The sequence below is a fragment of the Herpailurus yagouaroundi genome, unplaced genomic scaffold, assembly GCF_014898765.1.
Source record: "Herpailurus yagouaroundi ecotype Mexico unplaced genomic scaffold, PumYag 197, whole genome shotgun sequence".
NCBI classification, from domain to species: domain Eukaryota; kingdom Metazoa; phylum Chordata; class Mammalia; order Carnivora; family Felidae; genus Herpailurus; species Herpailurus yagouaroundi.
The window spans coordinates 29,568,369-29,585,698 of NW_024412428.1; the positions used below are offsets into that span (position 1 = coordinate 29,568,369).

General features: G+C 37.6%; 1 long non-coding RNA gene across 1 annotated transcript in view; it reads left to right on the forward strand.

The window, feature by feature from the left end:
- The window catches only part of LOC121013036 (uncharacterized), a 106,809-nt gene extending 89,815 nt beyond the window's left edge, over positions 1 to 16,994 (forward strand). Inside the window, exon 5 of the long non-coding RNA XR_005782470.1 lies at positions 15,989 to 16,994. This is a non-coding gene — a long non-coding RNA (uncharacterized LOC121013036). The remainder of the gene's footprint in view (positions 1 to 15,988) is intronic.
- Positions 16,995 to 17,330: the final 336 nt, after the last annotated feature.

Sequence of the window (17,330 nt, forward strand, 5' to 3'; positions counted from 1 at the left end):
TATTCACCGGGCTACTTCCCCTGTTTGATTGGGAGTGTGTGGGGGGGGGGGGGGAGAGGGGGAGGAAGGATGAGTGTGTGGGTGAACATGTGTGCGAATGTGTTTGCACGCAGGGGTATGATTGTGCATGTGTACGAGTGTGTGTGTCTGCATGTGCAAATGTGTGCATTTGTTATCTAAGTCTCTCCATTCCCTGCAGAGAATCGTGAGAGTCTTTTGGAGAAAGTTATTTATTTAAATAATACAGCAGTGGAGTAATTCTAGTAAGTCAGTACATACCTAGGTATACTTTTACAAGGAAGCATACTGAAAAGAAGTAGACCTTTTTCCAATAAGCTTTGGGCTCCTAGTATACCATGAGGCGACATTTGGACAGTGTCCATGGTGATCTGTGCAGCGGCCCATGCGGCACTCATTTTAAATTGCTCCTGTTAAGTATAGCATTAAGTGTCTGCTCATCACCAGGACTGAGCAATTTCTGAGTGGGACTAGAGCTTTCCAATCCTTACCCATGTGATCTGTAACGCCGGTGTGGGTGTATGACATTTCTGCCCAAGACATAATTAGGTAGCATGTGGGGATATTTCAGGGTAAATATTTTTGTTTTAATTTTTTTTCTGATAAAAAAAAAAGTGCCCATTTGCTAACATTCCCTTGGAAAATGAACCAAAAGTGATAGATAATTCTTTTCTGTTAGCTTCTCTCATAAAAGTTCTTCTCTGCAGGGCCTTGAGACTGCTTACTCCTAGAGTTTGTCATATCCAAGGCTGATTTCCTAACCTAGTGTGTTCTTGTATGCTTCCCTAATCTCAGGCTTGGTCTTCATGACATTGGGTGAGAGAAGATTCTTTCAGAATCTGGGGGCTGGATTTTTTTTTAAATGTTAGCCACCTAAACTTATTCAGCATGTATTTACTAAGCAGTTTTTTGCATCATTTATCATGACAAGTCTTGGGGAGAAAATGATGAATAATCCAGGCCTTCCAAGTGCTCTCAAAGCAGAAGGGGAGACATTCTCTTAAGAAGGAAGTGATTACATGAGATGGGAAGACAAAGGAGAGAAAAGAATTCTTTTTGTGGGGTTAGGAGGGGCTGACAAAAGAAATGCTGTATGAGCAGAGGCTTGAATGATGGGTATGAATCTATCGTGTGGTAGGCTCCAGTGGGGGTAAGTGGGGAACATTCTAGGCAAAGGTATGAATTTATAAAAATAAACCTGACTGTTGAATTTCTATCTTCAGAGTAAGTCATCACAACCAGACACCTATCTCATTTTTCTCCTTCCTCACTGATGATTCCAGTCTTGCTTCCAGAATCTTCTGAATCAAGCGCTTTGCTCAGTAAACATACAGGACAAACCTACCAAAGAGTAACTCTATCCTGTGCTGTTTATTATGTTGCTTTCTTTGTCTGAGACAAAGCAATTACTTGGTTTGGAATTTTTTTTTCTTTTTAGTTAGAGACGGAAACAATATTTTGCATTCTCTAGAGCTACGTCTGCCTGTAGGCAATCACCCTGGAAAAGGAACAAACCTTACCTTCCCGTAGAAAAGACAAATAGTTTGGGCAACCCATAGTTCTAGCCAGGGTTTATTTTAGGCTATGTATTACTTCAAGAGGCTCACGTGAAGTAAAAACTAGTTTGAAATTGGTCTCCCTCTGTGTTTTTATTTCATTTAATGTTTTTGAATTGTGAGGCTTTGTGACGCTCAAGTGCCCTTTAGGTAGTTCAAGATGGACAAACCGGTAACACCGAACCCAAGCCCAAACCAGGAAGTAAAAAAAGCATCTTGTCGAATATTGCAATAAACTTAGACCCTTTGTGCATAGGAACGGATGACAAAAGTTCTCTACGTGTAAACATAAAGTGAAGATTTATTGGAGTGAGGTAAGGAAGGCATCAACAAGGGCCAGAGCAAATACTCTTCTGAAAACATCAATGACATTCTGCTCCATTTCACACTAGGTAGGACTGTAAATCTGCAAAGGTCAAAACACAGCCTCCCTTCAGGCTCATAGGAAATGTTTAAAGATGTCAGTTTGCACCAATCTTAGTTGCAATGTCACACAGCAAACAAGGCTAAATTGTGATTTAATTCTTGCACTTGTGTTCTTGCTTTCTGTCCTGATTTCTGTACAGCAAAGGATTCCGTTTACCACCCCTGAGATGATCTATTCTTGTACTAACACCTGTTTTGTCCTTTGCTTTGCATAAATGATAGTCTCCCTTTGTCTAGGAGATAATTTTTATATGGTATAAGGAGAGAATTCTATCGTCTGCCTCTGGAAGCTTACATCCTCCCTGCACACCCCACCCCCCTCCATTTTCTCTCATTCCACACCATGCAGTGCAATACAAGCATGGCAAGTGTAATGGGGAGACCCTGGGCTGATTAATATTATTTACTGTGATACTTCTTCTGGTCAATTTCTGCAGACATGAGAGGCATCATACCTTACCTGGGAAGAGGCAGTTGGAGCCTCTGGTTTCCATTATCTTCCATATATATGATTGCTGCTTTGCTAGTGTTAGAAGATTCTGTGATTGGGTTGACAACTGATTAGTTACACAAATATTTATGAAACGAATGTGTAAGACCTTGTGTTAGGTAGGTATTACAGGAGAGTTGGTGGAGTGGGGGAAGAGCATCATGGGCAAAGATAAACAAGAACTAGTTCTTTGTTCTAAAGACCCTAAAACTTTGAGGGGGAAAGTTGATGTGTGAACAAGAAGGAATGAAATGAATTTTATAGCAGGAGCATAAGCACTGGGCTCTGGCAAACCTGGGGAAGGCAAAAGCTTTAGAAAAGCCAATTTCTGTTGAGCTGTAAAAATCCTTACAAACTGGAACTCATTACTTCCAGCTTGATATATTCTCTGGAGCTGTGATATGAATAGATCCAACTCCATTTCACATGTATATTTCGAAATTGCCTCTGGTTTTGGATTTTTGTGGCAATGTGTTTTATAGACTGAACTGGTTCCAAAGGCAGGTAGTACATAGTTAAACAGCTATAAAATTCAAAGTATTTAGTTCCAGAAACCCAACTTTTTCAAGTCTCCTTTGTCTGGGCAGCTTTATCTTATATGCTATCTTGAACATCAATACTTTTGGTCGTGGTTCAGGAAGTTTCGATCATCAATTCACTTCCCTTCTTCCTACACACGATGTTTTCTTAGTCATGAATGAGCTTCAGGGAATCATGTCTCAGTGTTAAGTGTATGCAAAAATTTCTTCAAGGACATTTTTCTTGGAAGAGAGTCCATTGTTTTAATCAGATTCTCAAAAAGATGCATAAGCCAGGCAGTGTAAAACTACTATATGTTCTCTCTTCATGATTTTGCCTACTGTCGAGATTTCAATGCCAACTAAATGCTGATGACTCTAAAATCTGTATTTCTATATTAAATACCCCTGAGTTTTATTCTTATATGTCCAAATGTTTACAACTTATCTTTGCTTCTTTGGGACAATAGCCCAAGCCCACCAATTACAAGAGGAAATTCACGATCTTTCATTGTATATCATGCCTACATATTTTCCATCTTCATTGATGTCACCAACGTGCACTCAGTCACCCAGGATAAAAAACTGAGAATCATTTGGGTAATTTGTCCTTGTTCTTTATGATAACTCAAATGGCACTTGCTTCTAAAAGCCTAAAAGCCCCTCTTGACCACCCAAGACAGGCTGGTTGCTCTCTTTTGGGGTCCCACAGCATCCTCAGTGCTCAGCCATATATTAATGATCTGTTTATTTTTCTGGTTCCCTCACTAGTCTGCAAGTTCTTGAGGGAAGCAACATTTCTTACTGGGTTTTGTGATTCAGCACCGAGGCCAGAGTCAAGCCCTCAGTAAATGCTCAGGGATCAATTAAAAGGAGTAATTAGGACTCTTTAAAGAATATACGTTATACCTGGTGTCCGGAAATTCAGACATAGTGACAGTGGCTTGAAATATTCTGTTTTCATGGCTTGTGAAAGTGCAGAGGAAAGAAAGCTCTGTCTAATGTGGTCTGCTAAAATGAAATTATTATAAAAGTCAGATCTTAATGCTGATTCTATGTCACTCAGTAGGGGGGAGATGCCAACTGTGTAGTAATAGCCCGTTTTCTATATGTTCTTTCTAAACTTGACAATCCTCCTCTCCAGAGAAAAAATTCTATTAAGTTAAACATTTAGGTTTTAAAAATAATGTTTTAGAATCAAGTAATTAATAATTCATAGTATCTTGTGGGAAATTGTGTTAGATACAAGTACAACATTTCTGAGGCTTCCTGAATTCTGATAGAAGCATAAAAGGACAAGCGTACCAAGACGTTGCCCACCACATTTAAGACAGAAATGCTTTCAAAAAATGGACTAATTGAGGGGTGCCTGGGTGGCTCAGTCGGTTGGGTGTCCGACTTCGGCTTAGGTCATGATCTTGTGGTTTGTGGGTTCGAGCCTGGTGTCTGGCTCTATGCTGACAGCTTGCAGCCTGGAGCCTGCTTCGGATTCTGTGTCTCCCTCTCTCTCTCTCTGCCTCTCCCCCTCTCATGCTCTGTCTCTGTCTGTGTCTCTCTGTATCTCAGAAAGCAATAAACATAAAAAAAATGGACTAATTGAAAAGAAATGAGAAAATACCCCATAGTCCTTCACCTACCAAACATCTTTTTAGGCATTGTAGTTGTGTTCTGCACTTTTCAAATGAATCAGAATTTTGTTTCCCTTCCCCTCCTCATGGGTTAAGGGAAAGAGAATGCCTCCCTCTACACTATGCCATGTAAGAGAGCCTTAGCAGAAAGTGTGGTGTTTGCTAGAAAGAGAGCCTGACATCTCATCCTAAATGACTGTTGGCTGAGCTGTAGAAAGAAACCCATCCATCCCTGTGTCACCATGGGAACACAGCTGTGTGCACTAGGGAGAGGTTAACCTGTGTCCTCTGGAGTCTGGAGCCAGAGATTGGGCCCTGACTGTGGCCTGGAAAATCCTAAAGGAAAGAGGTTATGTGGAGATGCTCCTGAAAATTAGACCAATGGAAGAAGGATACAGGAGGAGTGTCTTATATACCGAGATTTTGGAAAGATGAGATGCAAACTTTCTGATGGGTTATTTGGACACTTGGTGAAATAGCAAGAAGTAGCAAGTTTGGGGGAATCTTGAAAGGACTCTGCCTAAGAGTTCTGCTTATCAGGACAAAGTGTTCCAAATAAAGAGGCTAAATGGGGTATACCACTGGGGCAGCAGCGATTGGTCTAGGAATGGTGTTGGAGGTAGTGTGTGTGTGTGTGTGTGTGTGTGTGTGTGCGCGCGTGCGCATGTTCTAAGTGGGTTCTTTTCCCCTAATTCCATCCTCCCCTTCAAATACCCCAATTGTTGAGGGGCCAGAAAAAATGTTAGCAATGGGGCAGGCAGGGGAACAGGAAAGACCTAGATAAAAACTGAAAAGTTAAAAAAAAAATGCATTACTGAAATGATTAGGATATCTATTGTACTCCATGCCATTGATGCCCTCCTAGGTCTCCTTTCCACCAAACACATCACTTGGACAGCTGTTGTGAATGCTGGCTGCTAATAGCACACAGCTGCTCTGTGCTGCTGAGACTTGCCCTTGGCCAAATAGGAGCCACCTCACCCTGGAAGCGATGAATCTCCTCTTAGCTAAACCTAAGACAACTAGCATTTTATGGGAATGGTCACATTTCTGCTCCTGCTAGGATCAGATGTTAAAAATGTTGGAAGTGGGGTGCCTGGGTGGCTCGGTCGGTTGAGTCTGATTTCAGCTCATGTCATGATCTTACGGTTCATGGGTTCGAGTCTTGCTGCTGTCAGCACAGAGCCCGTTACAGATCCTCTGTCTCCTTTCTCTCTGCCCCTCCCCTGCTCATGCTCTCTCTCTCAAAAATGAATAAACATTTATTTTAAAAAAGTTAGAAGTATTTTGGTGGGGGGGGGCTGAGAGGAGATCTCTTTTTCTGGTGATAGTGAACTGAAAAATCTAGACAAGATGTATCTTGTAAAAGTCTGTTGGAAGCATTGAAGAGCTACCAGAGCAACTACAGCTTGAGAGGCCAAGGTCTTAGAGAGAAGAGTACAGAGAGGTAAATTCGACGTAAAGGGAAAAGTGTCTAAAGTGTCTAAAGAAGTGTCTAAAGAAGCAGCAGAGAGGTTGAGAAACTGAGCAGACATTGATGGCTGAAAGGTAGAGAAGCCAAACATAACTTTGGGTTGTTTCATGGGCTAGGGGACAGAAACTGGAATTCAGGGCCAGCTCAAGGAGGAAGACCTTGGCAAACCTTCCAGGGTTGTATTTAGGCCTCTGGCAGCCTATACCCTAGGAATGAGCATGGACCAGAAATAGATCAGTCCCACAAAACAGATCATTCTCTGATCAGATTAAGATGACATTCCTATATTCTGTCAGAAGCAAAAGTAAATGCAGTCTTGAACAAGGTGACATTATCTATGGTATCAAACTATTTCTTCAAATTTTGATATCTAGAATTCAATAAACAATCACTGGCAATTCCAGGAGATAAGCATAGGTTTCTGAAAATCAGGAGAAAAAGCACAACAGAAACAGACTTGGAAGAGATCCAGATACTAAAGTTATCTGACAGAAACTTTACAAACATGATGAAAATAAAGGGTAAGATGGAGAATTTTAACAGATAATAACTTTTAAACATAAACAATGGAAAGTTTAAAAGTGAAAAATGACAACTGAAATTCGATAACTCAATAGATATGTTTAATGGCAGATAAAGAATGGTTAAGAGAAAATTAGTGAATTGGAAGATAAACCAGAAAATACTCTCAGCATAAGAGAAATATGGGATCTAGTTAAATAGATCAAACATATTTTGAACATGGTTTTCATTGAGGGGTACATTTAGAACACCTCAATGAAAAAAGAAAGAGATTGGAACAGAAGCCACATTTGAAGGGATGGTGGCCAAGAATTCTTCAAAAATAGTGAAAGATACCAAGGGAGCATTACAAATGGCTGGTAGGATAATATAAAGAATGTCATACTAAGCATATCATGGTAAAACCACTGCAAACAAAAGAAGAGAGGGTATTGAAAGCAGACAGAAACCAAAATAAGTCATATGACTTCCCCAAAGAAACAATGGAGGTTAGCTAGCAACGACATTGTCTGTTCAAAGTTTTGAAAGATTGCTTTGAATTATTTACTCAAAATTGTCAAAACATAAGCTAACCTAGAATTCTATCCCTGTAAAAATGCCCTTTGAAAAGAAATCAAAAAGAATAATTTTAGACTCACCCACTGCCCCCTAAAAAGTGAGATAATTTTATTACTAGCTGACCTGTGTTACAGTAAATACTGGAGTGAGTTCCTCTGAAAGATGATTCCAGACAGGAGCATGGAGAGACAAGGAAGAATGAAAAGCAATGTGAGGGGTAAATATATGGGTAGATCTACATGAATATTGAAAGCATTAAATAATAATAATGTTGTTTTGTGGGGTTTAAATATCTATGGGGTAGACACATGACAAAAATAGAACAAAAGGCTGGAAAATGGATAAACAGAACTATATTGTTCTAAGTTCCTTGCGTTATGTCATAGTCAAAGTCAAGGAGGCAGTTTTAATCCAAGGTAACCCTTAAAGGAATAGTAAAAGTATGATCAACCAGATAGTAAAAGGGGGAATGGAATAATAAAAATGTTTTATTAAAACAAAATAAGGCAAGAAATGAGAACAAAGGAGCATGGAACAAATTGGAGAAAGAAAAAATGTACAGCAAGATAGTAGAGTTAGACCCATATATATCACTAAGTGCATTACATGAAAGGCTAAATACTTCAATTAAAAGACAAATACTGTCAAATTGGATTTAAAAACTTTATGCTGCCAATAGTAAACAGCTTAAAAATAAAGGTGCAGAAAGGTAGACAATAAAAGATGACAAAGATGTTCCTTACTAACATTAACCAAAAGAAAGCTGTTTTGCTAAATGAATAACACTCCAAGTATTCATTTGCTAAATGAATAATGCCAAGTAGACATTAAGGCAAGAACTACTAGAAGGATATTCCACAATGATAAAATGGTTAAGTTGACGGGAAGTAACACTGACAAATTTGCATGGATATAATAAGAAAGTGTCAAAGTTGACAAAGCAAAAACTGATAGAACCAAAGTGAGTCCAAGGCAAACCCTCAATAGTCTTAGGCAATTCTAATAGACCTCTTTCAGTGACTGATAGGATGAGCAGAGGAAAATAATTAGAAAGGATATTGAAGAACTGAACATGGTTAACACACTTGACCCAATTAACAAACAGGAACACACGGCATCCAACAACTGCAGTGCAACCGAAAGTGAGTCTCAACAAATTTCCAAATATTAAATTCATATAGAGGATGTTCTCTGATCACAGTAGAATTAAACTAAAAATCAATCATGAAAAGATAATTAGAAGTATCCTCATATATTTGGAAATTAAGCAGTATGCTTCTAAATAAACTATGGGTCAAAGAAGAAATCACAATGGAAATTAGAACTTATTTAAGCTTTGGAAAGAGAACTGATATCATTATGCTAAAATCATAACCACAGCAGCGAAGGAGCTCGCCCAAGGAGACTGCATAGAATCTTTCTCATTCTCTTTTTGTCAAAGTTTCAAGGAATGTTGCATCTGGGACATGGAAAAGCCATGGTAGGTCTTTTCAGGTGTTTGTTCTGTATTTTACTGTATTTAATCTTATAGGTTACACGGTCAACTTGTAGTAGCTTTCTGGGACAATCATGATAATCATATTAGAAATACTGAACACTGTGCCCTGGCATAGAAGTGATATTTCTATCATCCAAATGATCTGTCAGATGGCCTGAGTCCTTTCCTTTTCTTATTCGTGTTACTCCTCCCTGGGAAAAAAATCTGGCAGATGTTTAGGAACACAGCGAAGCACTTCACACCATTATTTAACCAAGCACACTGTGAGAAGTAATTAAGAATCCTGCCCTCCATTTGCTCAAATATGAAGGAAAGGGATATATAAACAAAATGAGAGAAATTAGATGTTTCTGTGTTCAGCATAAAGGCAAAGTTGGCTTTTTAATAAAAGCATTGTTTTCATGTGCAAACCTTCAAAAAGCTTCTTCTTAGGGATGATTACATGATTAAATAATAATTATATCTGTAAGTTATGAAATGGAAGATGATGCTGTATGTTGCTCTGTCTGTCCCTCTGAATAGGATCATAGGCTTTCAATGCCACAAGTATTCAAGGCTTGTCACATCAGAGACCCTTAGAAGCCCATGAAGCCAAAAGTGGTGCTAAGTTATGCTACTGTTAGTTACTGTGCTCTGAGGGCCTGGGTCTTCCATTGCAGGTTATCACAAATTAATTGTATAGATTAATCACCAGAGCTAGATTTAGGGGGTTAAGGAGCTTTTTGGTTCCTCTCATAGTCCTCCCCTAGCTTTAACCTCCAAACTACCAGCTCATCAGCTGCAGAGCACTGTTGGCTTCTATTGGAAATGCAAAATTCTTCCTTGATGTTAGGATGAAGGGGCTGCGTTTGTAATATTGTGCTCATAAAACAAACTTCATTCTTTCCCAAGTAATTGGCTTCCTGCTGACAGGAGCACTAAAGAGATGTCTGACAAGAGTTTGAATTGGTGCGTTAGTACCTTTCTTATGTATCTCTCTCCATGCGCTGTTTATATTTTCTCCTGTTAGCACACCCTTCACTTGCTAAAGATGAATTTGAATTTTCAATGTGTGCTTGTACAGTCTTATTAGTGATTTGTAGTTGTATCGAGTGCTCATGCCTTTGTAACTGTAAAATTCATGGTTCGGCCAGACCACCCGAAATCATAAGGTCCTGGAAGTCTGAGTAGCCCCAAGTGGCCCCAGGGTTTTTATCTTCTGTTTTATGCCCCTTTGTTTGTTCAGAGAGACAACTTGGATTTTATTAGATGCAAGAGATAGTTGTATTTCCAGTGTCTTGCCCCTTAGTCTGTTAAAGAGCACAAGTTGACTCTCCTTTCAAAGGAGTGTTCAAACCTGCTTTCAGTGATTGATTGCTTTTGGGAGAAAAGCAGTGCAGATCCTAAAGTGTTGGGACTGAAGTGGTTCTGGGGCATGTATAAATAGGTGACTGGATCAGAACAGAAATATTTCTGAGGATGGCTGCCATGTTAAGGCAATAATGGTGGTGCTGAAATTCCTTGGTGTCAGGGCTGATTGGTGGAGTCAGGGCTCTGGGGTGCTTTTGCTGAAAACATGGGGTGAGAGAATTCAGAAAAGATGGTTTTGCATCTGTGCTTATAATAACACTTCTTCTTCATTCCCATCCACCCCTAAAATCATGAGATGGAATTGCAGTGATGAAATATGTTCCTATCAAACTGTATAAAGGATACGAAGTAGGAAATTCCAAATGTCTTCTGTCTTCTCTTTATCAATTAAGAAAGCTTACATTTAGTGTCTGTGACTGGAATGCAGATCTTAAATACATAAACTAAGGCAGCAGTTTAAGAGAATGTTGTCCACAACGGCGGAACTAAATCACATGAAAATCAGTCGTGGTACTGCTTAATAAAGAACACATGGGTGTAACAATGGAAAGACTTGGATTCCAAGCTTAGTTTTCCTATCTACTTCTTGCATGACCTATTTGGAACAAGTCCCTTGATCTTTCTGGGCCTCAGTTTCTCCAAGTATAACTTGGAGGGTTTGGGCAAGTGCTAAGGAGCCTGTGAGTCTGTGAATTATGCCTAGGGTACTTATCAGACTTGGATTGGTATATTGCAAGTAACTGACATATATGGGCGGGGTTGATATTCTAAATATTTTCTAGCCCTACAGCAGAAGTGAAAATGGAGGTTTGATATCAACAACCAGTAGCATTGTACCTGTTCATGTTTGCTACAACTACGCTTACAGGAATGAAACCCTGGCTATTTGTGTCAAATTGCTAAGGCAAAACAGACTTAGGAATCAGCAGTCCCTCTTCCTGTCTTTCCAGTTTGTCGCATCTTCTGTTAGGAGAAGCATGTTGTGATAATGAAGATTTGCTGAAGGCAGATAACACAAATACACCAGGGCTTAGGGCCATGGTTGGAGATCTCAGTAACATGGTGGATTGTTCCAGTAATGGCACCAGTGAATCATACCTCCTGGTATCCATACCCTCTAGTAGTCCTTTCCCACATTGACTCTGGCCTTGGCTATGTGACTTGCTTTGGCAACAGGGCGTTAACAAATGTGACCCAAGCAGAGGCATAACAAATGCTTTCTTAGTTGGGCTTGCTCCATCTCTTGCTGCTTTTGGAACACGGCCACTATGTGAAGAAGTCTTCTGGCCTCTTGCTGACCCATGGTCCAGCTGACAGCTGGCACCATTTGCCAGATGTTTGAGTGAGGCTTGGACTAAACAGCCCCATATGAGCAGACAGATGACTATAAAAACACGAGCAACCCCAGGGGAGACCAGAAAAGGAACCACCCAACTGAACTCTGCCCAATCTGCTGACCACAGAATCAGGGAGAATAAAATTGTGGTTATTTAAGCCACTAAGTATTGGATTGGTTTGGTATACAGCAATAGATATTTGATACAACAAGTGCAGAATCTCCAAGTTAGGTGGAAGGGAGGGGCGTTGGTGGGAAGAAAGAGAGTTGAAGTCTCCTTCATCATTTTCTTCTTTGAAGTTGGGATCAAGGATTTGCATCTAGTTCTTGTAAATGGATCCTTGAATCCTAGATGGGCCAAGAAGCTCCTTCTTACATATCTGGCCAAGTACACTTGGTTTCAGGAAAAGCATAGGTAATTTTTCCTTGTCCTTCTTAGTGAAGCACACAGGTAGGTTTTCCCTCTTGCATTTCCCTCGGTCTCAATTTTTCTATTTCGTTCAGAATGCAACAAGGATCAGTTGGCCTGGACTTTTCTTATTAACTCAGTGGGTGGCTATTATCAAGAGATTTTGTAGAATATTATGAGAATAAAAGGGTTCTTGGGAAATAGGTGAAAAGATAAGATTTTAAAATGACTGAGAAGTATGATATTTTCTAAAATGTCTGTATACAGCCTGCAACCATCTTGCCTTCAGCACATCTTTGAGATAATAAAAAAATCCATTTTGTCTTTGTCCTAATGTTTCTGATATCTTCCCTCTGGCAGCCACAAGTCAAAGAGTTTATATAAAACAAAACCGTGAGGACTTCTGCTTATTTTCATAAATAACTCTAAAACTAGACAAATGTATAAGGCAACTATTTTCAGGTATTGAACAAGAAGCACAATCCCCAAAAGAAGGGAAACTCACTCCCTATGTTCATCCAGGTCTCTTCCCAAGTTTCCAACTGTGGTACAGAAAGCTGGAGTCCGCGCAGAGTGTGATAGTCTAGTTGACCTAAGAGGCAGAGACAGGAGTTGGGGGCTACTCAAGTGGATGGAAACTGCATATCAGGGCACTGGGGAATAGGGAGCTGTGCTGGATGATGAAAGAAGAGTGAGGAGTCTGTATGGGAGTTGCCATGAATTCTTCACCGAGGACTGGGACCCATATTCTGGGGCAAGATTATACGGAGCTTATCATGGCAGGCCTGAGGGTAGAACAGAGGTACCAGAGGTTGAATGCTACTGGAAGATGTTGGAGTTCTGACCTAGCCTAAGAAGAGAGTTCTTGTTAGCACCCCAGGCATTTATCTGAGACACCAGAGAGGTCCTACTCTAGAAGAAATGACCATGTTGTCTTATAGTAAGGCTTACTCTAGACCTACCCTATTAAAGCCTAAAAATCCAAGCTTTGTCAAGATGTTCAGAGAGACAGTTTGGACATTTCCACTAAGTTATAGAGAATGAGGATCAACTAGAGTTTTCCACAGCCTAAAACCTAGGCTAACAAGTTCAAATTTAGTAGCTAATAGTTAGTTTGACTGTCAAAGACATTACAAGAAAAAAACTATCAACCGATGCCCCTCATTAACATAGATGTAAAAATAAAAATTTTAGCAAATCAAATCCATCAATAGCTAGAAAAAAAGTAATACCTCACGACCGTGTAAGGTTGATCCTAGAAATATAAGGATGGTTTAACATTTGAAAACTAATATATGTAATCCATCACCCCAACAAAATAAAGGAGAAATAAATAATCTCAGTAGAAACTGGAGAAAACATTTGATGAAATTCTTACAACCACGTATGATAAGATCTCTCAGCAAATTAGGAATAGAAAGAGTCTCCAACATTGATAATGAACACAGTAACTATATCTGCAACAAATATAGTTACTGATGAAACATCAAATGTTCTCTAAGAATGAGAATATGGCAAAAATATTTGCTCTCACCACCTCTATTCAATATTGTACTAGAGGTCCTAGCTAGTCATATCAAGCAAGAAAAAAGGAATAAAAGGAACAAATATTCAGGAAGACTGTTTTTATTCACAAATGACATGACAGAAAAGCCTGAGTCTATAAAAAAAAACAAAGAAATAAACAATTAGAATTAATGTTTCAGGATGCATCCAAGAAAAAAAAAACAACTGTATTCTATATAATAACAACAAACAACTACAAAATAAACATTAAAAAACATTTAGGATAATATCAAAAACAAAATATTTTTAAATAAATGTAACAAAAAACATAAAAGATTTGTATACTGGAAACAATAAATATTCCTGAGAAAAATTTAAAATTCTAAATAAAGAGATGTACCGTATTTATGGATTGGCACATTCAATATTGTTAAGATGTTAATTTGCCCCAAGTTGAATTCAATGTAATGACAACGAAATTCAATGTAATGACAACCAAAATTATAGAACTCATTTTTGTAAAAATTGAGAATCTGATTCTAACATTTACACAGAAATGCCAAAGGATAGTAAAACAACAAGAATAGTAAAAACAATTTTGAAAAAGAAATTGGAGGATTTATAGAAGGCTTCATGACCTTCTATAAATGCTATAGCAATCAAGACAATATGGAATAGTCAAAGGGTAGACAGACTCAATGGAACAAAATGGAGAATCCAGAAATAGATCTACATGTATATGATCAATTCATTCTGACAAAAGTAACAAGGTAATTCAATGGGAAAGGGATAGTCATTTCAACAAATGGTACTGTAACAATTGGATATCTATATTAGAAAAAATAAACCTTGGCCCACAGTCTATACCATACAGAGAAATTAATTCAAAATAAATCACAGATCTAAATGTCACAGATAAACTACAAAACTTCTAGGAGATCATGTGGGAAAAAATAATGTGTCAGCTTAGGATAGGCAAACATTTCCTAGATAGGACACAAAAAGCACTAATCTTCAAATTTAAAAATGGTAATTTGAACTTCACCAAAATTAAAAACTTCTTCAAGATATACCATTAAGAAAATGAAAAGCAATCCAATGGCTGGAAAAAATATTCATACATATACATATATCTGACAGAGAAATCATAATCAGAATATACAAAGAACTTTTATAATTCAACAATGAGAATGCAAACAACCCATTAAAAATGGGAAAAGGTCTTAACACTCTACAAAATAAAATATATAAAGAACATAATACACATTAATAATAAGGAAGACAATCCATTAAAACAGGAAAAAGACCTGAACAAACACTGCACCAAAAAAATATGAAAACTGTCAAGAACAAGTCTATCAAAAGATGCTCAACATCATTATTCATCAGGGAAATGCAAATTAAAACCACAGTGAGATACCACTTCACACATACCTGAATGCAAAAATTTTAAAAGACTATGAATATCAAACGTAGGTGAGTATGTGGAACACCAGGATACCTCACACATTGCTAGTGAAATGCAAAGTGGCACAACCATTATGGAAAACAGTTTGTCAGTTTCATGTGAAATTAAACATGAACTTACTATATGCCCTAGCAATTGTACTTTAAGGTATTTATCCCCCATTCTTTCAAAATAAAATGTCCACTAAAGACTGGTAGACTGATGTTCACAGTAGCTTTATTCACAAGAGCCCCAAATTGTAAACTATTCAAATGAACTCAAATGTGCACACAGGTGAATGATATATTCATACCTGTATATTCATACAATAGAGTACTACTCAGCAATAAGCAGAAAAGAAATACATGAAATAACATGGATGCATCTCAAAAATATACTGAGCGAAAGAAGACAGACACAAATGAGTACATGATGTATGATTCCTTTTCTATGACATTTGAAAAAAGGTACAACTAACAGGGATACAGTTCAGATCAGAGGTTGCCTGGAATGTAACTGACAGCAAAGTAATACTGAGGGAACTTTCTGGGGTTGATGGAAACATTCTACATCTTGACTGAGGTGATTTCACAGTGCATACGCTTGCCAAAACTCATTGAGCTGGGCACTTAAAATGAGTGGATTTTATTGTATGTAAATGATGCTTTAATAAAATTAATTTAAAATTTTCAAATCCTTTAGTGATAAAAATAACAAAAAAAATCCAATAGCAAAAACAATAGTAAGCCATGAGGAATGTCTTATTAAGTTTTCTTTTTATTGAAGAAAAATAATTTATTACTCATCTTTATTCAGTTATGAAGGATATAAAATACTGAATTGTAGTATCATAAAATTTAAGGAGAGTGCAAATTTCGATTCAAATACAACGATGATTAAATCTTTTCACATTAACAAATTTAAACTTTACAAAGGAGAGAGAGATATTAACTGTCCTATTGTTATAATGGAGAAAATGAACTAAGAGAGGTTAAATAGCTTACCTAGAGTCACAGTAAAGAAATTGAGATTCCAACTCAGGTCTTTTGGCACTAAATCCAATGCTCTTTCCACTACACTATGTTGTTTGTTTTCTCATGCATCCCTTTTAAAATATACTGAATAACCAAAGTTAGCAATGTCTTTTCCATTGCTAGGCCTTAGGTTGCATTTCCTTTGATGTTATTAGATTTTGAAAAAGGCTTTTTCACTTGACACTGAGTTTTTGTTTTTATTTTTGTTTTTTTTCCAGAAATCTTCCCAATCATTACTTTTCCAGAGATGTGGGGGATCTTTATCTTTCTTGCAAAAGGTATGGAATCTTTGAACAGTCAAATTAAATAGAGTCTTATAAAGCATTTCCTCTCCCCAACTTACATTGCTGATGAGAGTAGAAGTTGATACAGTATTTCTGGAGGGTAGTTTGGCAATAGGCATCAAAACTCTTAAAATCTGGTATATTCTTGAGCTGAGCACTTACTCTTCTGGGAATTTATCCCAAGGAAATTATCAGAGATATGTGTATGGGTTTATGTGCACGGATGTTCATCACAGCATTATTAACAATAGCAAAAAAATTGGAAACAAGATAACTGTTTGTGTCAGAGACTTTTTTTTCTTCCATCGTCACATCTTTTTTTCCTCAGCAATAACTCTGGTTTTGTAGATGGGCACATTGCCACCCAGTAAAGCATTCATACATTGGCCATCCCTTGTAGCTAACTTGTGGCTATTGGAAGTGTTGTGAGTCAACATTCACTAAGAAGTCTCTGTTCTTTGGCCATTTCTCTTTGGCTTACTGGATTCTGGATGTAATGGTTAGATCTGAACCATTTTGGAACACAAGGCAACACTCTAAGGATGGCAGAATAACAAGAAGGAGCCTGGGTACTGTGGGAATGTCCGTGCATGCCTTGACACTTAATTTGCATGAAAGAAAATAACCTCCAATTTAGTTTAAGCACTATATTTACATTTTCCTGTTAGAAATAGCCAAGCTTAATCTAACCAACGCTATGTTCAACGGCAAAGGAACGGTTAAATTATGATATATACATAGGGTATAATACCAAGCAATTGTTAAAATGACATCATATAACACTCTATTAACATGAAATAATTTTCACAATGTAAGACTAAGACACAACAATAGGCTACATTCAAAAGCAGGATATGAACAATATTTGTAAATATAATTTTTGTTGTATATGTACATATACATGTGTGTACATGTATATATAGATGTTTTTCTGTGTGCACATATATCTTTTATCTCCCTCTCTATATAGAAAATATTATATATAAATATACACATGTATAATATAAAATATAAATAATAATAATAATAATACATGATATAAAATGTTGCCAGCTGTTATGTTTGAATAGTGTCATTAGAGGTTTTTTTAAATGTGAGGTTTTCTTGTGTTTCTCACATTGGGCATGTATTACACTGGTTATAAGAGAGGAACAGCTGTCCAAATAAAACACTCTTTTTCCGAAAATGAAGCAAGTTTAAGTGTGATTCACTAATTTTAAACAAAAAGGCTATATATCATAACATAAATAAAAGAAATAGAAATTAAATATTGAGG